Source organism: Mirounga leonina, unplaced genomic scaffold (genome assembly GCF_011800145.1).
Source record: "Mirounga leonina isolate KUSES-001 unplaced genomic scaffold, KU_Mleo_1.0 Mir_94, whole genome shotgun sequence".
In the NCBI taxonomy this organism is placed as follows: Eukaryota; Metazoa; Chordata; class Mammalia; order Carnivora; family Phocidae; genus Mirounga; species Mirounga leonina.
Window position 1 is genome coordinate 31,276,738 of NW_023270855.1, and position 20,823 is coordinate 31,297,560.

The window sequence follows — 20,823 nt, forward strand, 5'->3', positions numbered from 1 at the left end:
GCCTCCTATAGCAGAAGAAAGTCTCGCCTTTGGTGTTGCTATGGTCAGGGTTGACATTCACAGCCCTCTGTCAGTCTCGTCTCTTTCCTTTCTCTTGAGTGTGGTAAGCAGACATGGTACCTGTCCGGATTGTGTCCCTGCCGGCGTTAGGGAGGAAAATGCATCGGAATTGACAGAGATGACTTTTTCCTGTTCTGAGTGTAAGGTTCCATAACCTTCTCCCAAAATGACGTGTCTGCCCCTGATACAGTTCCAGTGTTGTTACTCATAATTCCCTGTGAGGTTGGGTTTCATGTGCAAGTGCCTTCAACTCTGTGTTTCTAAAGGAGAATTCGTTCCCACCAAACCGCGACTTCTTCCACTTGTTCTGTCGGTTAATGTGTTAATGGTCTTCCCACCACCGCATTTTTTTTTTTTTTTAAGCCTTGAAATATTCTTCTCCATATTGTCTCTCCGGGTCCTGTTCATTCTCTCACATCCCTCTTTACTATTTCCACTCTGTATCCCAAGCTCAGAGTTGTCGCGCTCTGTCTCTCTTCCTATCATATTTTAATGGGCTCCTAATTGATCTCCCCGCCTCCAGCTCCCCTCAGCCCTTTAGTTAATCTTGGAACAGTGCTCATACAAATTAAGTGCTTTAATTACTGTTCGATTTCAACTGAACTTTACCGAAGAAACTGGCTATCTGTGTGAGGATGGATATTTTGGCATTGGTGCATATTTTGTGACCAGCACTTTGAGAGCAAAGAAGTACCACTTTCAAGTGCATTTACCTGTTTGTTAAATTTCCTTTGCATCATTTACTGTAACACACTTAGGTGTACAATCAACATAATAGCTTCAGCTTTTTCAGTTATTTTTTTAACGAAAAGGATCAACTCTGGAACATGCATCTCATTAGTATTAAAAATACTCAGTCTCTGTAAAATGAATATAATAAGAGACATTTCTATAATATAAGACCAAAGGAGATAAATGTCGGGTTGTCAAAAAACTTAAATGAATAATGGTGTTTGAGACATTTGTTTTTCTTGCAATTTGAGATATGATAATTGTATTTAAATTTGCCCCCCAACTTCTCTTGCCTCTATGTCTTGGGGATTGGGGGCTTTTGGACTCATCAGGCATTTTCCTATCCTGTCAGAAGTTTCTTCAGGGATTATCAATGGTTTTCTGTTCTCTGTGAAAAACAAAGAAAGTACAGTTGAAAGGCAGCAAAGACTAGACTGCTTTTAAAGCAGAGCATTTTATAAAACTTTACAGCATGGAAAGAGTGGGAATTTGGTTTGAAGAAATAAATGGGCCTAAGGATGAACTGTTTAAAAGGTGAAGTCTTACAATACCATCTTGGTATAAAATTAGTTTAGTAAGTTAATAAAAATAGGATTAATCCCAAATTATCCCCTTTATTTAAAATGTGGCTCTTGGGGCACCTGGGTGGCTCAGTCGTTAAGCGTCTGCCTTTGGCTCAGGTCATGATCCCAGGGTCCTGGGATCGAGCCCCACATCGGGCTCCCTGCTCCGCGGGAAGCCTGCTTCTCCCTCTCCCACTCCCCCTGCTTGTGTTCCCTCTCTCGCTGTGTCTCTCTCTGTCAAATAAATAAAATCTTTAAAAAAAATAAAACATGGCTCTTCTTGGGGCACCTGGGTGGTTCAGTGGGTTAAATGTTCACCTCTTGGTTTTTGGCTCAGGTCAGGATCTCAGAGTCATGAGACTGAGCCCTGCATTGGGCTCTGTGCTGAGTGTGGAATCTGCTTGGGATTCTCTCTCTCCCTCTGCCTCCCTCCCCCTGCCCACACTTTCTTATGACAGGGGAAGATTTGATGACATGAACTTAACCTGAGCCTTTAAAGTCATGTCAAGAATGTGGGGGAGGAATGCCTAGCTGGCTCAATTGGTAGAAATATGACTCTTGATCTCAGGGTCAAGGTTGTGAGTTCAAGCCCCATGTTGAGCATGGAGCCTACTTAAAAAAAGGCGGGGAACTGGTAATTTCTTCTCCTTGGGTCATGCCTTTTTGAGCAAGAGACAAGAGGATCTTTTAGTGGGCTCTGTTCTGCCATGGTGTTGGGTATTAAGTAGGTAGTTTGATGTCCATTTCCTTCTATACTTTCAAAGGATTTAAGGGGAAGTTAATACATCTGGTGACACACCTACACTCTGTAGATAAAGGGCTAATGATATGATCTCCCACAAAAGAAACGTCTGACATCCCTTTTTGCAACAGTCTTGCTAGAAGGGACAGGAGTCCAACCCAATGTGGATGTTATTTTCTTAAGTAAAGTTACACTGATTTGTGGAAAATAATAAGAGAATTAAAAAAAAAACCCTCTCACACCCCTTTATTGTGCTAGGTCCTGTGCTAAATATTTAATCTCACCCCAAGTGTAAGATAGATATTGTTACCTTAAGTGTTTTATGGTTCTGGGTGCTGAAGCCCAGATGGGTCAACTGCTCAAAGCCAGAGTTCGACAGAGTCTAGGTTCTTTGGGTTAAAGCCATGTCCATAACCACGCCATCCCTCTAGACATGCTGTAACCTCTCGGTGTGGATGGCTTTGCAAGATCATGATTATTAGGAGTCAAGATTTTATGCTTTTTCCTCCCCTGAGAAATACTGGATTTAGTAGAAGTTTCCTACCTCTCTTTGGTAAGGGAGGAATAGAGGAAAGGATGGTGGGGAGAGCAGAGTGATGTGTATTGAATCACTATCAGTGAATTGCAGTTTTTGGGCTAGTACTTCTGATTAAAAGACTGAGTTCCACAGAGTTCTGCCCATGGTCAGGGTTCAGTGGTTAGTCTTATGTGATTAAATCCATATACACTGAATTAAGTACAGATACATCGTTTTCTGTCAATTTGCAGATTTTTTTTTTTTTGGAACTAAACCTGGTTCCCAAGAGATAAGAAAAACAAGATTTTTTTTCTTCTTCTCAACATTTACATGAAATAACACCTAAATACTTTTAAGTGTGAACAAATGTCCCATGGTATTCAGTAATGTGATATGGTTATCTGTCTCCTTCTACCACTTACAAAATGAAGAAAAGATTTTGAGGAGAATAGTGTCATTTTTAAATGTTTGTGTTCTAAAAGTTCTCCTTCCATGCTGAAGTCTGAGGAGGTGATGTATTGTCCCACTGATGAAACTCCGGAAGAGATTAGCTGGAGCTGCTACCTCCCTCTCCCTGCCCCAGGCAGAATGTTCAGGTGGTTGGTCCATGGCAGGCTGCCGGCATGTCTCAGGAATGTACAGAATGATCCAGAGCAGAGTTGGTCTTGTCTTGGTCAGTCTCTGGGGAAGATTGTGCCGTGTCAGCCCTGACAGGGTCAGAAGGTTCTCATGGTTCGTGTTTGGATGCATCCAGAGAGGACTTTTGAAACACCTGTACCTCTGAGGGACCTCCCTGCAGTGATTTCCTATTAGTCTAGGGATGAAGACAAAAGTGCTTTACAGTGTTCTACAGGGCCCTACTCAGCATAGTCCCGACATACCCCTCACCTCTTACCTCCTGCCACCCATTGTCCCCAGTGCTCGCCAGCTCTCTGTGCCGTCTGATGGGCTGGATGTTGTGCTCACCGGGCCCTTCCCTGCCCCCACCCCCCACCAGTCCTTTGCAGGTGCTTTGACCTCTTCCCTCTTCTCTGCCATTCCTGAAGCTCTTAGCTCAAATGTCATTTCTGCAATGGTGGTCTGTTCTCCCTGCTTAGGGCTAATCCCTAGGAGATTACAGAGTTTTAGCAGGAGAGAGGGTCTGATGATTAAGAGCCTGGAATCTCAAGCCATTCAGCTGCGCCTCAAGCCAAACTTGGCCTCTTAGCAGCCCTGAGATCTCTCTGTGTCTCAGTGCTTCTTCCGTGACATGGAGATGTAACAGCATCTCATTCTTAGAGGTGTGGTGATGATGAGAAGAGCTGATGTTAGAATGGCACCTGATGCCCAGCAGGGGCTCATTATGTGGCAGTTCTTTTTAATATTTGATTAATGACCATTCTTCCATTAGACTTGACCTCTGGGTAGCAGGGGCTGTGCTATTTGTGTTCAGCAAGGTCCTCCTGCTCCTGGCATGATGCCTGGCCCATCATAGGTACCCCTTCAGTGTGTGTGTTTACTGTGGGCCGACCCTGCATTAGGCAGACTGTGAATGCTTCAACCTCTGTTTGAATCAGTACTCGAGTCAGTAATAGGATTTAGAGATGTACTCTTGGCACACAGATGTTGCTAGTTTTTTTCCCTGGCAGCCAGGGCACTTTCTATAATGTGGCCCTTTACTCTGGGCCTTTGGGTACAAGGACTGTCTCAGCAAATGGGTCATCCTACCCAGGATCCTGACCCTGATACAGGGGTGAGTCCTATCTTGCATGCGTGTCCCACTTCCACTAAACTAGTGGTTTTCAGATTTTTATTTTTAAACTGCACTTTCCTTTTTTTTTTTTTAAGTTATAATCTTACATGGAAACTCAGTTTATCAAACTGATTCCATTAGAGGTGCTCTAGCTTGGGCTTGTTTGGGGCCTCCCATCCTCAGCCTACCTGTGACTGCCTTTGAAGACCTTTGCTTTAAACAAAATAATGGTCTGTTTTCTAAGACTATTTGTTGAGAAACTGACTTTGAATGCCTAATGGACCAATACACAGGTAATGTGCAGAAGGAAAAAGCTTCCAACATTTTATCCCAAGTAGGGAATACAGTTGACCTTTGAACAACGTTGAACTGTGCGTGTCCACTTATACATGGGTTTCTTTTTAAGATTTTATTTTTAAGTAATCTCTACATTCAATGTGGGGCTTGAACTCACAACCCTGAGGTCAAGAGTCTCATGCTGTACTGAGCGAGCCACGAGCCCCTATACATGGAATTTTTTTCACTCAATTCAGTACAGGACTGTAAATATATTTTCTCTCATGATTTTCTTTTTTTTTTTTTTTTAAGATTTTATTTATTTATTTGACAGAGAGAGACACAGCGAGAGAGGGAACACAAGCAGGGGGAGTAGGAGAGGGAGAAGCAGGCTTCCCGCTGAGCAGGGAGCCCGATGTGGGGCTCGATCCCAGGACTCTGGGATCACAACCTGAGCCGAAGGCAGACACTTAACGACTGAGCCACCCAGGCGCCCCTCTCTCATGATTTTCTTAACACTGCCTTTTTCTCTAGCTTTATTGTAAGAATACAGTAGATAATACATATACAGAATTTGTGTTAATTGAATGTTTATGTTTAGGGGAAGGCTTCTGGTTGATAGTAGGCTATTAGTAGTGAAGTTTTGGGAAGTCAGAAGTTGCATGTGGAATTTTGACTGCCCTGGGGGATCAGTGCCTCTAATCCTCATGTTGTTCAGGAGTCAACTATAATTTGAAGAGGCCCTGTCTTGTATAACTGAACAGTTCTTAGAGTGCTGGAGAGAAGATCCCACTATATGGCATTTTTAAGGCTACTGTATGGCTGCCTCCTTCATTTTAAAGAACAGAGATGTTAAATATGAGAAGAACGTTGCTATCCTTTTTATTAGTTTCTTGATTTCATTTAACGGACTCATGCAGTATGGTAATGTCTCTCAGGGCTGCTGGGGAGTCTTTCTATGTATATTTATATATATTTGTATTAATAGAAGAGAAAATGTAAGTGTAGAATGTGGGAGAATGTTGCAAAATACAATCCAAGTCCTGGGTTTCTATCAGTCTAAGACTAGAAATGGTGAAGTGGGGGCATCTGGATGGCTCAGGTGGTTAGGCTTCTGATTCTTGATTTCAGCTCAGGTCATGATCTCAGGGTCCTAGGATAGCAAGCCCTGTGTCAGGGCCCTGCTGGCTCTCTCTTTAAAATAAATCTTTTTTTTAAAAAAAGAAAAGAAATGCTAGAATTGGATTTTTGTTATTTTTTAATCAAAAAGAAAATTGTGATTAAGGCTCACTCTTCGATAACATATTTACTATTAGACAATTTGAAATAATTAGACCTTTTTTGGTGATTCTAGAAATATTTCAAATAAAGATCTCATTTTTCAGTTTGAAGGAAAAAAAATTTGGTCATACCATGGAATTGAGAATTGTTAATTTTTTTTTTTTTATTTTTTCCCCATGAACATTAGGGGATTTTTTTTAAAAGAAGTTTTCTGTGCCAGGGTTTCTATATATATTCTTTTTTGTTATTTTTTAAACTTCATTAAAAAATGCATTTTCTTTAAATAGAGTCCTAAGTTTGGGATTGATGACTAAGGATCCCTTAAATTCATGTCTACTTAAATTAATTCACTACTTTCAACGTGAATTTTCTTCTGAACAAGGAATGAAAAAATATTTAGCTTATATGGGCCATCTGGCTTTAAAATGTGGAGAATTTTCTTTTAGACTGCATCTATTTTAGTGTGACTATAGGATTAGAATTCCAATGAATCCTAAACAGAAGACTCACAATTCAAACTTTATGCTTTGGGGATTGTAAATCACAGCACATATGGGATGATACATGTTTTGGGAGAAATGGATCCTCCTGGCCCACATGTAAAATTAAAACTATCTGTATTGTGTGTTTATTGAACGTAGTTATTTTACCAAGATGGATCTGAATAAACAGTTCCTGGATTTTTAATCTTATCATTGGGATAATTAAAACTAAAAATGTCTTTTTGTCAAATTATCATGCAATATAAATGCTCAGTAATGTTCTCAACTTATAAGGTTCCTCAGAAAAAGTAATGGCTCTCCCTGTTTTCTCATGGCTCATTTTTTACCATCTAATAAATAACAAGAAAGGGTCTTATTATCCTTGGAAGGAAGCTATGAATCCTGTTGTTAGTCTGAAGACATCAGGCTTCTTTCCCTATAGGCCTTTTACTCTGACAAGACAAGATATTTGGACAAAGATATTCATAATTACTATAGCCAAGAAACTTGGCTTTACTTTAACATTTATCAAAATATGTACTGAGAAAGTTTATTCCCCAAAGGGTCAGCAGAAAAGTTCAAGGCAAGTTCAACTGGTGTATCTGTTGAAACACTTCTCAACCTTCAGATATTTTAATATGTGAGTATGCATCATGAATCTATGTGAAGAGAGGGTGTGAGGAGGAGGGCAATGTTAGGCAGTGATTTCCAGATGATTTGACTCCAGCATATTTTGTAGGACTCTCATTCTGCTGATGACCCCTCGGGGGAACTTTATGTGTGATTGGGGATGTGTAGGCTTGTTAATACAGACTTCCCTGGGTTCTTGATAGCATTAGATTCTCCTGCCCTACCTCACCCCAGTACATCTTAACATTTCTGAAATTGGGATGCAGTTTGCAATCATCACATACTTGTTTTCCTTCTTTAATTCCGACAGAGCTATTAGTGAATTGATGGTGCCTTTGAATTAAGTAAATTATTAAGTAATGCAGCTTTAAATTAGAATTTAGTCATTATTTCAGCCTATCCCATAGGAAGTATAGTATTAAGTGTAAAGAATTAAATGAGAGGAAAAAGACTATTCTGTTTTGTGGAAAATTTGTTTACTATGATACAATGAGCTTTGTTTTCTAGAATTTCTGGGATCTGGTTAAAAAATAATTATCACTCATAGTTTTGGGTAGCTTAATATAGTTGTGGCCCATGCTAAGTGCTTTCCATAGAGGTACCTGTGGGAGGTGGTATTAACCTCATTTTAAAAGTGAGGAAAAATGAGACCCAGAGAGATTCAGTAATTTATATACCCTGCTCACTGTGGAGGAAGGAGATTTTAATCCCAGGCAGCCTGACTATCCTCACCTACTCATTGTTCAACTTCATTGAGCATTGTTATTTATTCTTTTCAGGTAAACTTTCTTATACTTTGGCTTTGTGACATGTACCAGTGAGTCCTTGAACTGGGTCTTTACTAGAACCACCTCTAGTGGGGCTCTTGGAAACTAGAGATTCCTGGGCCAAATCCCCAAGAGATACTTATTCACCAGCTCTGGGGTGAGATTTGGGAAGCTGGTTGTCAACTTTGTTTTTTTAATATAAAAAAAAAAGTTCAAGTGATTTTGATTGAGCTAGATTTGGGAATGACTGATGAACAGATAATAAGTGTTTTCTTTCCACCAAAGGTTAAAATGTAATAAAATGCAACATAGTCCCCAAACCATGAAGAGCATAATTAAATGTTTTATGACCCTGAAGGCCCCCATCCTATCTCACAGAGCATCGGGACGCTGATTTCCTGCATCCATTATTGGCACCTGGAGGTGGCAGTCAGGGTGTGTTGATGAAGCAGATAGGCATAAACCCGCTTGGTACCTTTGCCTGAAATGTATGAGGGCGCCTTCATGCCTCCTGATCCATATGGTCCTCTTACTGTATTAAAAACCTTCTTTAAGAATAATCTCAGTGTAAACTATCACAGATGGAGATGAGTAAGATGTCAACACACCTGACCTTTCAATCTTCAGCCCTGATGGCAATAAAAAAGGGAGCCCCTCTAATCTGCCTGCAAATAGCTGCAGCTTCCTTGATCTGGTCTAATCAAAGGAACAAGCCCATAGGGGCTTAAAGGATTCTATGCTGCCACCACTGCCATTAATTTAATTGCTGTGTGCAGTGAATTATGGGGAAGTTGAGTTAAACACTGAAATCTTTGGGGCAAGAGAGTAAGTAGGTTAGTTCCATAATTCATGTTGTCTTTAATAAGAAGGGACATAGTGTCCCCCCACAGTGCGACTTAGCAAAACTGATAGCTGTGTCTAAAGTCAGCATGGAAGGGAAGGTAGCAAGTCAGGTTTGGTCTTGGGAGATGGGCAGGGGTGAGTATGACAGCATAGGTGTGAAGTTAATGCTCTTGAACTTCAGTGAAGACTGGGAGCCTCCCTCATTTGAGGTATCCGGGAATTATGCAACCTTTCTGTTTCCCTTGGGCTATGTGATAAGTAAAAAAGATACACCTTTTCAAATATTTAAAAAATTATTAATATTTAAATGCACCTCTGTGTGTTTTGTGTTGTACAAATCCAGCTGTGAGCCATTATTATCCAGGGAATCTGATCAAATGTGAATTAATTGAGTCTGGTGGCCCTTTAAATGGCAACTCTCTGTTAGTCTGGCTCCCTGGTACCGTCTTCGTGCATATGGACTGGTCATCTTTTGGATTAATTGACCAGTTAAATTGATCAGTTCATTGCATGAGTCCAACCACTGCTGGACATAGTTTACCCAGTTGTTGGTGGTATTTCATTTAAGCTGCATTTGGTAAGCAGGTTTATTTAATAATGGATTTTGATCCTTTAAAATAAAATTGTTTTCCTCCTTACGAATTTCCGTTTTCTGATGCCAGCCTTATCCTAGCCCATTTTTCCCTATTGACAAACATTTATCAAAATAAATTTTCCAGTTGAGCATGTGGCTGTTACAAGTCAAACAGAGCAGTCATTTGCAGGATTCCTCATTTGCAGAAGCTAATCATTTGTTTTAGTTATTTCTATTAGGTTGCATAATCTTGAGAAAAGGGCATGTGGTATAGGATATTGCTTCCATGTGAGTTAAAGAACTCTTTTTAGGAATCATAATATCCATAAACGTTATTAGTAATGGCACAAACATGTTGAATGCCTATTGTATGCCTGGCACTGCACTAATTAAGCAAAATATTATCTCATTTTAATTAATGCTTACAACAAGCCTGTTTTCATTGGTAATTGGTTCACTTGTTGGTTCTGGAGACTTGCATGTAGATAAGTTGCTTTCATCCTGTTTCATGGGGAAGAGTAGACTGTCCCCTTGTAAAGGCTTGTGAGAAGATGGTAGGTCTGAAGCTCAATACTGGGGAAGAAAACCAGTCCTCAAAGTCTACTAGGAAGTGAGTAGCCCTTGTTGTCTAAGACCCTGACTTAAAATGGAGTTCAGTCTTCGGTGAAAAAGAGAATCCTGTCTGATCTTCATGAAAATCCAACCTGAATTGGAGCCCACGTGAATTCTAATTAAACATGTGTCTGCAGTGGCTGAGTCATTTACCTCCTTTTCCTGCTCCCACCTATTTACTCCGGCCCCACACCTCACCCCCACCTGACTTTCATTTGCATTTGGAATGTAAATATTGCTTTAAAAAAGAAAATATATTCTCAAGGTGCTTATGCTGTAATATAGTGGATATGGACATTGACTTGAAAGCTGGGTTCAAATCATAGCTATAGTATGTTTGAGCTAATGAAACTTGGGTGAGGGTTTGAACCTCTCTGTGCCTCAGTTTCCTTTAAAACTCTGAGTAATAGTAGCATCACCCTGGAAAACTATGGAAGATGAGATCATGTATGTTATAAGCTTAGCCTAATGACGAGTACCTAGAAAGGGCCTAAGTTGTGTGTAAGAAATGGCGGCTTTTTTTTTTTTTTTCCCGAAGATAGATTTGGGACCTAAAAAATTAAATTAGATTAAAAAATAATGATTTTTGGTGCTGTGGGATTTGTGAGCTCAAGGACTTGGGTTGCAAGAACAACAAACATGAGCCTACTTATTTAATAGAATGTGCCCTCAATGAGGGGCTGATCTACTTTCAGCTTGAGGAGTGCTTTAGAATTTTAATTATTTAGAGGAGCTTCCCAGGGTAATAGAAGTTGCTTTATGGTTGCTTTCTCTCCATGTCAAACTGAAGGGATAATTGTAACAAATGAGCGTTTGCATGCCAAGATGTGATGCAGCAAATGAATTTAGGGTTGCTGATGATAATAATCATCAGCATGGCTAGGGTTCTGGTTTGATCAGTAGCTGAAGACTGCTTTCTTAAGATGAAATAGTCATCTAAACGAACACGACATCTTCTCTTGAGAGTTCTTCTTGAACAACACTCTATTTTTTTCTCCTAGATATCGAAGACTCGTTACTTGGCGTGCTGTCCTCTGTAGTCTGTCTGTTCATACTGAACTACTCTAGGGAGATTTGCTCTTCCTGGTGCTCTTACTAGCATCCTTTACATAGGTCTTCATGGCACTTGTTATAGTGCAAAAAGTAGTAATAATATAATTAGCGTCCTTATGGCAGGTCATATTCATTGAGCATATACTATGGGCCATGGAATTAAATTAGAAGCATTGTATCCTCTCATTTAATCCTCACAAATCTGTGAGGTAGGGATTTTCATCACTTCCATTTTTCAGATGAGGAAGAGGTTGAGTTAGAGACCTTGATGATGTACCCAAAGGCACATCTAGGATTTAAACCAGGGCTGACTGTGCAGTCTGAGCGCATAGACACTGCTGACCCCAAACTGCCTCTCTGTTGTCCAGTTCCCTGCTTGTTTCCAGTCTCCTTACTTGCCAGTAAGATCCCATGGCCTCCAGTGTATGTCTCATATCCTAGCCCGGTACCTGGCATGAAGGAGGCATTCAAGCAGTAGAAAGAATGAATGAGTTCAGCCTCTTGGCATGGTGGAGACTGACAAAATGCTACCTAGCCTTTAAGAGCTTGAAAGTAAAGTGAGAGAATTTTAGTAGCATCATTTTAAATGACAGACCACTCCTCTGTGTCCATAGAAAATTGAATATAGTGGAAGAATGGCAAAGTTAGGTTAGAAGCATTCAGATGAGGAAGGGCACTTGATTTTTTTAAGAAAAAAACTGGTCGGGCATATAATAATTAAACTGTTCATGACAGCATATAATTGTATCATGCACATAATTCTGTGACTGTCATTTAGATCATAAGAGAGAAAAGCTTACTTTCTCATGGTGTTTAATTTTGTTTTAGCTTTTCCTAAAGGAAGCATTCAGTTTGTACTTTGAACTTGTAAACTTTTGACACATCTTTACGTTTTTTACTATTGTGAATCATTCATGAAAACTGTAGAAATGACTCACTGGTCCCTTTTTCATAATTTGGAGTCAGATCTTTTTATGAAGTTTAGATAAATGTTTCACTGTTCAAGGCCCCTATGTGTGCATACTTTTAATGGACCCTATTTTATTTTTCTTCTGTCTTATTTGGAGTTAATACTATTAGTATTACAGCCTGTAAGAATAACAACTCAATTTATTCAAGACGATTTTAATTAAAAATGTGTGCTAAATCTTCAGGGACCAGGTGGAAATTTACACTTCTCTGAAGACAGAGGTTGCTGAGTGAATTAATAATGTAAACAAGATTTTGGAGGGAATATTTAATCAACTCAAGAAACTTTGCAAGCAAGCTCCAGCACTATTTAAAAAAAAATTTTTCCCCAGCAGTTTAGAGCTATCCATTGACATTCAGAAGATTGATGTGTTAAATTACTAATCATTGTTTTGAATTCATTAAGCCGGTCACATGAAGTACTTTTATTTGGCCACATTCTGTTGGTCTCATACAAAATTGAATGTCGTTGACTCTAACAGTGCTACATGTTGAATCCTTCCTTAATAATCACTATTTGCCATTTTCCACCAACTTTGTTATCCTAGGCACACAATAAAGCCTTTTTGCGTCTCACCTTTGCATCTGTTAAATGGAACCTTGGAGAGTTTTCCAAGATTTAAATGAGATAAAGTGTCTGCTTCATTTGTTGCAGTGCTCAGGGAAATAGGTTGCTAATTCGTAGTCCAAATTAGGGCAGTTTTGTTACCAGGTGGAGCTGCTTCCCCTGCAAACTTTTCTACCTTAAGAGTTGCAGCATCATGTCAGTAATGCAGAAGCTAAAATGACACGAGGTTAGAATATCCCACCCCCTCCAACCGCCCCCACCCCCAGATTTGGGCATTTATACAAGAAGTCCTACAGAAGTGTAGAAATAAAATGTGATACATTTAATGATTTTTCTCCAAGCAAAATAAACTTGTAGAAAATCACAAGTTTTGAAACATGGATTGGAGTTGCCCCACTGAATTGTTCCTGGGATTTGTGATTCATGAACCTGCTGGAATTTGGAGCAAGGTGGTTCCTGAATCCCATCTGGGCTGGAATCCTGTGTCTTTAAGTCATCCTCATGGTTAGGACTTCGTTCCTTTGCCAAAGCTGTGATTTTTCTCTCTTCTCATACTGTAGAATTGGTCAACCATTTTGGCCCTTGTGAAATGTCCCGTGCTACCTGTGTGGTTTGCTAAATTGGGAGTGTTTCCTGATTATAGCGAGTCCGGCTTCCTTCCTTAGTATTATTTTCCTTGCCATTCAAATAAGAAATTTGAAATAATTTTCAGTTGTACTAATTTATCTTCAGGCAAAGTGAGATTGTTCATAGAATCTCATTTCCTTTCTTGGAGTTTTTGCATCAGCATTATCAATTGACATTAAATATTCTTTGTGAATTTTTTTGCATTTATATGTTTCCTGAGAAAGCGTGGAACAAGCATTTGTGATATGGTCTCATTTATTTCCTGCTATATTTTTTTCTGGAAACCTCTTAACAGCTGAATATGTTAAAGAGAAGTTGTACCAGACTATTAAGGAGATGATTTTTTTTTTTTAATATTTTATTTATTTATTTGAGAGAGAGAGCACATGAGAGGGGGGAGGGTCAGAGGGAGAAGCAGACTCCCTGCTGAGCAGGGAACCCGATGCGGGACTCGATCCTGGGACTCCAGGATCATGACCTGAGCCGAAGGCAGTTGCTTAACCAACTTAGCCACCCAGGCGCCCAGGAGATGATTTTTTTCAGGCTCTTACAAGAGGGGGAATGCTCACTCATGAGCGAAGTCTCAAGGAGGAGAAGAGTTGAGGTTGGCTGGTTGTTTGTACAAAGATGGCTGGTGTAGCTTTCTTTGTAGTTGTGAAAAATTGGAAACATGCTAAATGTCCAACAATAGAGGACAGTTTATGTCAGTTATGACACTTACATGGCATGGGTCCTATGCAGCTGTTGTCAAAGATGAAGTAAAAATTGTGAGGTTTTATGAAATAAGGGCGTCATGAGGAGGGGTAGATGTGGGTCTCAGAATCTCCAAGGGCAGATTGGTCCCTGTACTTTGGGACGTTTCCCAAAACACAAAAGGGTAAGAATTTGACCTTGGCTATTTCCTGGGAGCACAAGGTTCAGGTTAAGTTCAACATTGCCAGATAGATAAAACTAAGTGAAAATGATTTTTTTGGACAGTAATAAAAGATTATTAGGCTTTTCATTAATTGCTCTCTTGCTAATGTTTAATTCAAAGCATTTCAATGTTGTGATGGCGTTCTTAGTTGGCTTAAGAACTCCTAGAAACAAGTTTTCATTATACAAGTAACAAGTATCCATTGTAACTCTAAACTATTAGAAACAATTCATTTGAAAGAAATTTTATCTGTTTATAAATCTCATTGCAATAGCCTATGTGGTCTCCTCCCCAAAATAGATTACAATGTTCCACATATTAAATACTAAATGGAAACTGGCTTTTTCATTTTCTATATTAATATAGGTAAGGATTTACCTGTTGTATGAAAATTTTCTTTTGAAACAGGTAGTTTTACATTTTGAAGCCTTCTTCCATTATAAGAAACATTTATTTTAGAATATTCTTATTAATACCCTCCCACCCACACCTCTGCTTATTCTACCCCCTGCCATTTCCCTTTATCTTTTTTCTAGTCTCCAAGTATGGATCTTCCCTATATCTATCCTTCCTGCTTTTCCTTGACCTTATCCCATTACTGTCTTACCTAATTGCATAGCCTTCTACTGATTATCTCTTTTTGTATCAGTGATTCTTAGCCTTTCTCCCAGCCAACATACTAGAAGTGGGATTGCTGATTCCCACCAGTACAGTGGATCCTAGACTAGTGATTCTTCCCCGAATTCTCTCTGAAAGTCTTGGAGTGGGGACTACTTTGTAAAGCACTCACACTGACCCCCATCCTTATGCCGGTGCCCCACCCCTGCCATCATGAACCTCAAGCCCAACCTCCCTCGCTAGACTAGGTTCACTCCAGTGTTTTCAGTGGCTTTCTGCTATACCACAGATACTTAAGCTATTAATCAAATTTATCAAATTTATAATATTTAACCCTTAACAAACTGTCCCTTTGACTTCCTCATTTTCTTTTTTTTTTTTTTATACAGATGACCTAAAGCATTTGGAAATAAGAGTTGTCCTTTTTTTCTTTTTTTTAAGATTTTTTAAATTTATTTGCGAGAGAGAGAGAATGAGAGACAGCATGAGAGGGAGGAGGGTAAGAGGGAGAAGCAGAATCCCTGCTGAGCAGGGAGCCCGATGTGGGACTCGATCCCGGGACTCCAGGATCATGACCTGAGCCGAAGGCAGTTGCTTAACCAACTGAGCCACCCAGGTGCCCCAATAAGAGTTGTCCTTAGGAAGGAAAAATAAAGATGTATTTTAATTCTTTAATTGCTTTCTCTTTTTGATTACAAAAGTCAGATAATACTTAAGGGTATTGAGAAAGTCACCTGTGATCCCACTGGACAGAAAGAGTGCTGTGAACATTTGAGTGTATACCATACCTGACTTTTTCCCTATGTATTTAAACACAAAGTTGTTCTACAGAAATACAGCTTGAAAGATGTGCTGGTTTGTATCCTGACAATGGTTTAGAGAGGCAGCATAGCATGGTGGTCAAGGAGCATGGCTCCAGGTTCAAACAAGTTCTACAGACCCTGTTTGAACCTGGTTTATCACTTACTCTCTATATGGACCTGACAATAAATTGCTCAAAGCCTATGATACCTAATCAGTAAATAGGAGGCATACCTTCACTGGCTTGTTATTAAGATCAAGCAGGATCCTGCATGTTGGTATTTTTGGTTTATGGTGCCTGGCACACAGCCTTTCTATATCAGGTTATTTTCTGTTAATGAGTGAATTCTTGTCTGCTGCTATTTCCAGAAGTCCACACTTACTCAGTGCTCATTAGGAAGGCTCTCTAGAACCTGCTTCTGTAGCCGGCCTGTGTCCTCCTTTCCCTCCCTGTCCCTCTGCCTGGACTGCTCTGTCCTTTCCCATCACCATAGCAACCAGGCATCTCCTCACAGGCTCACTTCCTCTGGGGAGTGGCTTAGTGGACTTCTGTCTTCTACCTGGTTAATCATCTAGCCATTGGCATCTGGTTGATATGCGTGACTTAGCCCTTGGTGCTGTGTGTAAGTATGTGTATATATGTCACATATCTGATCTTTGGTTTGAATAGTTTTTCAAAGTGTTTTCACAGGTACCACCATTACAAGAACATCATGAGGCAGGTTGGCATCTTTTATGGAGTAGGAAACCGAAGCTTATAGTGTGACTTGCTCATGGTGGCACAGCTGTGAGCCAGAAAAGCCAGGAACAAGATGCTGGCCTTCAGGTTGGGGTCCCAGTTCTCCTTCCTCCAGCGCTCGGAAATGCTCATCAAAATGCGTATTTGCAGTGTGGAGTTACTAGGCCATAGGAACAGGTTTGTGCCTCTTCAGAGATACTTGGTCTAAACACTAATGTGCAGTTTGCAACAACATTGAGGGAGGCAACTCCATGTGTCAGATGGGGAATTTTCCAAATCTGTGTAGAGTGACTGATCTTTATGCAGTCCTAGTAACTTGTGAAAGGGGTTAGACCAGGTGCTTCATTTTCCAAATCTATTAAATTACTTATTACTTGGCAGCAAAAAACTAGTTGGAATGAAGGCTTCTTAGCCCTTAGAGCAATTTACATTGCCCATGTGTAATATCCCCCTAGAATGAACTTCCTGTCAAGACTTAGTAAACACATTTCAACTAGATATAAAGATTTCATAAGCCATGTTCTTAGCAAAATGTGTTAGGGAAGAATCACAGCTCCCAAGATGTCATTAGTTTTATATTTAGCTCAGATTTAAGGACAGCTAGGAAAGGCACATGTCCATAATCCATAGTCACATTATTAAAGTATAAGGAATAAGCAGCGAGACATTAAGATGATCAATGCAGTCCAGGAGGCCTGTAAAGGGATGTGGTTAAGGGTTTGTGATATGGCATTCTGAGACCTAGTTTCAGGTTGACTCTCTACCGCTTACTACGTGGAGTAAATTACTAAGCTGCTCTGTGCTTCATTTTTCTCATCTATCAAAATGAGGATTATGAGAGTATTTACCTTGAAGAGTTGTCGTGAAGATGGACAGATTTCAAGTAATATCCTTGGCACAGTGCCTGCCATATACAGATAATGCTTTTTTTTTTTTTGGCCATTTGATACCTTCTGATGCAGTACTCCATGTTAGTCATTTTTATTTACTTCTTGTTTGCTTTATAGGCCTAAGGTTTATTTATTTATTTTACCTATTTGTCACTCAGTCTTAAAAACTAGATAATTGTGAAAACTAAGGAGTTAGTTTAGGACACGTGCTATGTTCTGATGTCTTTCATTATCCCCATCATTTGGATGCTTGGGTATTTTCTCTTATTTATATAGGCGTGTTACAGAAGAGACAAGTGCTCTGTCAGCAGGGATCTGCCATGGGGTCTGTTACGGTCCTAGAGGAACTGAAGTTTGCATTCACTGTGGAGTCCTATCCTGAGCCCGCTGCTACATTCTCCAGCTACCCACATGGTGAAGAGCTCCATGCCCGTTAGGCTAGATGTCCTAACAGAGCAGTAATCTCAAAGAGCTTTCAACATTTTTGATAAAGAGAATTTGTTGTTGCACTCTGCAGATGAATTCCCAGGAAGCCACACTTGGAGATGGCACATGGTAATGGGAATAATTTGACTGTTTTACCATGTGTCTTATGTCTGTCTGTATCCAGGGCTCTGCATTATACAGGAAGGCTTAAGTCAGATAGTGCCTCTATTTAAATCCCTCCTCTTTGCTTCAAGTGGGGCCAATTACTGGCAACTACAAGAGTGATATTCTGCCAGAGCATTCTCATCTTGTTCCCTGATAAGCATAAGGGTGGGTGTCTTGTCACTTTCTTCTATTACATATTAGATGAAACCATTCCTCCACCTACTGTCCATCTATCAACAAATATTTATCTGGAGTGTCTCAAGTACTCTAAAGTGTAACAATGATTTGTGGTTATTTGAAATTTCTTTTAAGGCTGCTGACAAAATACAAAAATTGCTTGACATATCTGTCTTAAAAGAGATCACTGAACCAAAAGTATTAGTTTGATGTCTTGTTTGAAATTGAATATATATATATAAACATTTGTAGTCAATTTTTACCAAAATGATTGCTGCATAGCTCATGTGGATTAAGTGTTTAAATATGAAGTTAACACTACATCAAAAACTAATGATGTAATGTATGGTGATTAACATAACATAAAAAAAATTAAAAAAATAAATATGAAGTTAACTCCTAAATTTCAGAATAAACACATTATTTCCAAGGGAAGTAGTTACATTACTGTATTAAATTAACCTGGGACTGGAGCCCATGGCTGCCACACCAAAGCCTGGTGACTCCACCAAGGGGAAGCTCTTGAAGTTCCTAGGAATTTTAGATGTCGAAAACCTTCCCTGTGCACAGGATTCAATGTTGTATGGTTCATGAGGATCTATTGTGGTTGGCCTTGGACATTTTTCGTTAACGAGTAGAATGAGAAGTTCATACGATGTTGGAGTAGGAGGGTTTATCTTAGTGGCTCAAGAATGCTGGTTCCATTGTAGGTATACTTAGGCAAAGCTAAGAATCCAGGAAAGAATTGCCAGAGAAGGAATTAAAAATAAGATTTTATATGAAAGTACCCACTTTGATCCTGAAAGAAAACAAATCTATGGCAACAGCAGCAGTTGAGAAGTCTCAGGCATTGAAAACCCAAATACAACTCACTGCAGTCAGTGTGAACAAGACCGATCTCCACTCCTTTTAACCTTGTAATCTCCAAAAGAATCAGTCAGTCAGTCAACCAACCAACCAATCAACAACCTACCTGGGGACTTTTGCCTCTGGCTAAATTGGGGTGGTCTATGAAAAACCAACACTTCTTCAAAAACAGTAGAGAAGCTAAATTAAGCAAAGTCTGAAATGCACCTAATTTGAAGACATTAAAGAGTTGCCAAGAAAACCAAGACTCCTAGAGCATAGGGCACTATAAAGTGGTGAGCCAGCATTCCATAACCTGCTTTTCCCTCAAGGGATCTCTCCAATTTTTGGTTTGGCATGAAAGCTGAGAAATCAGACTAAAGATTGTAGCCTGGGAGCAGAGAAGGCCGAAGATTTTTTGGCAATCTCATAAGGCAGAAGAGACAAACATCAAAGTTTAGGGATGCTAAAGCAGCTGGGAGTTGAGAGCATGAGACCTCAGAAAAAAGGCAGGTACTAGATAATTAGCCTGATCTTGGGCAGTCTCATCCCTGGAGGCATTTGCCTAATTTTTGTGCTATGCAGGGTACGGAGCTAGGAAGCTAGAAAGCAAATCACTGAAAAGGCAAAGCGCTCAATGTGACAGTCTCCCATTGCTAAGGGTAAAACTGTTGGAGTTCAACATCCATGAAAGACAAGGGAGACTGGTGAACACCATGGGCTTTCAAACTACATCCAAGGATGTGAGCAAGAGAGGCAGACCAAATCTTTCAAATATCAGCCAATTTTGAGTCAACTCAATCCTGAGTTGGATGAAGGTAACCTGACCCATCCCAGGCTGCCTACCACAGCCTAGGATGAACCTTTTCTGGAGGAAGTTAACCTTCATCCAGTTTTCCTGTGACTTTTCAAACATAGTATCTGTAACTCAACTTAAAATCCAAGAAATAGGACTGGAAGGAATAACAGAAAATGTATTTCTGATATCAGAATTGGACTTCAGCTAATTAGGAGCAGCTCATAAGCCCAGGACTCTCAAGTTCTCCATTGTCCCTGGTGCTCTCTCTTCCCTTACTCCCGACTTCATCCATTAAATTACCTTACTTACACTGTAGGCATTTGGATTTGCAACCCTGCTTTATATAAGGTGTATGTCTGTTTTCTTTCTTAGGTGTTTGGTGTTCCAACTGCCACCATATGGATTTGCACACAAAGGGCTTAGACATATTTCCAGTAATCTGACTTTTGGACTATTTTCATTTAATCATTTTTGAAGAGTAGCTATTATGGTCTTAAGTTTTCTCTTTGTATAGGAGGATGAGTAGAAGGGTTGTGGGGTGAATCTTGATATAAACAGACATGCTTGATTTTTTTTTTTGCTTTAAAGTTTGCTAGTTTTTGGTGAAGTCAACTCTGTGTCTTTGCCTTTGAGTTCTTTCTTACAAAAGAAAAGGAAGAAAAAAAAAAAAAAAACCTCATGAGTGCCTACAGGGGAAAAATAAGAAAAGCAAGTTCAGGCAGGCTTAAATAAAATTACAGTTGGCCCTGTGAGTGGCTTCCTGGGAATGTGCAGTGTGCATTTTTGACATAGACTGCTCACATCTCTCTCAAATGTCAAAGGATCAGGAATGAGATAGGCCTTTGTAAACCAGAGTCAGCTTGCTCTCTGTTCCAAGTGAAGACCCATTACTTTAAGTTTCTTTCTTTCTTTCTTTCTCTTTTCTTTCTCTCTTTTTCTCTTTTTCTCTTTCTCTCTCCTTCCTTCCTTCCTTTCTTCCCTCCCTCCCCTCCTTCCTTCCCTTCCAGCTTAGCCTAGCCTAGCCTAGCTTAGCCTATCCTAAAGAGGACAGACTCACATTGCAGCAGTATGTTTTCTTTGAAGACCAAATGCTTCTTAAGACTGCAGACTGAAATAATCCAAGAACAGAATTTTAGATGCAGAGTGAGTGATACAATTTACCCCAAGTGCTTTGGAATCACAGTGCTCTGGAGCGATATTCAAAGTGTGGTCCTTAGACCAGCATTTGGCATCACCTGTGAGCTTGTTAGGAATGCAAATTCATGGGCCCCATCCAGACCCGGTGAATCAGAATCCCTGGAGTTGGGGCTCAGGAAATTGTTTTAACAAGCTATCTAAGTGATACTTAAGTACAAGCTATCTAAGTGGTACTTAAGTACATTAGTATAGAGTAGTACACTGCTCTAGTGTATGGATGG

At 39.9% G+C, this 20,823-nt stretch overlaps 1 protein-coding gene and 1 pseudogene across 4 annotated transcripts in view; both read left to right on the forward strand.

Annotated features, from left to right (window-relative positions):
• FHIT (fragile histidine triad diadenosine triphosphatase) overlaps positions 1-20,823 on the forward strand; it is a 1,481,620-nt gene that overhangs the window by 724,691 nt on the left and 736,106 nt on the right. The gene's annotated exons all lie outside the window — the stretch shown is intronic.
• Positions 17,946-20,049, forward strand: LOC118005511 (annotated as a pseudogene).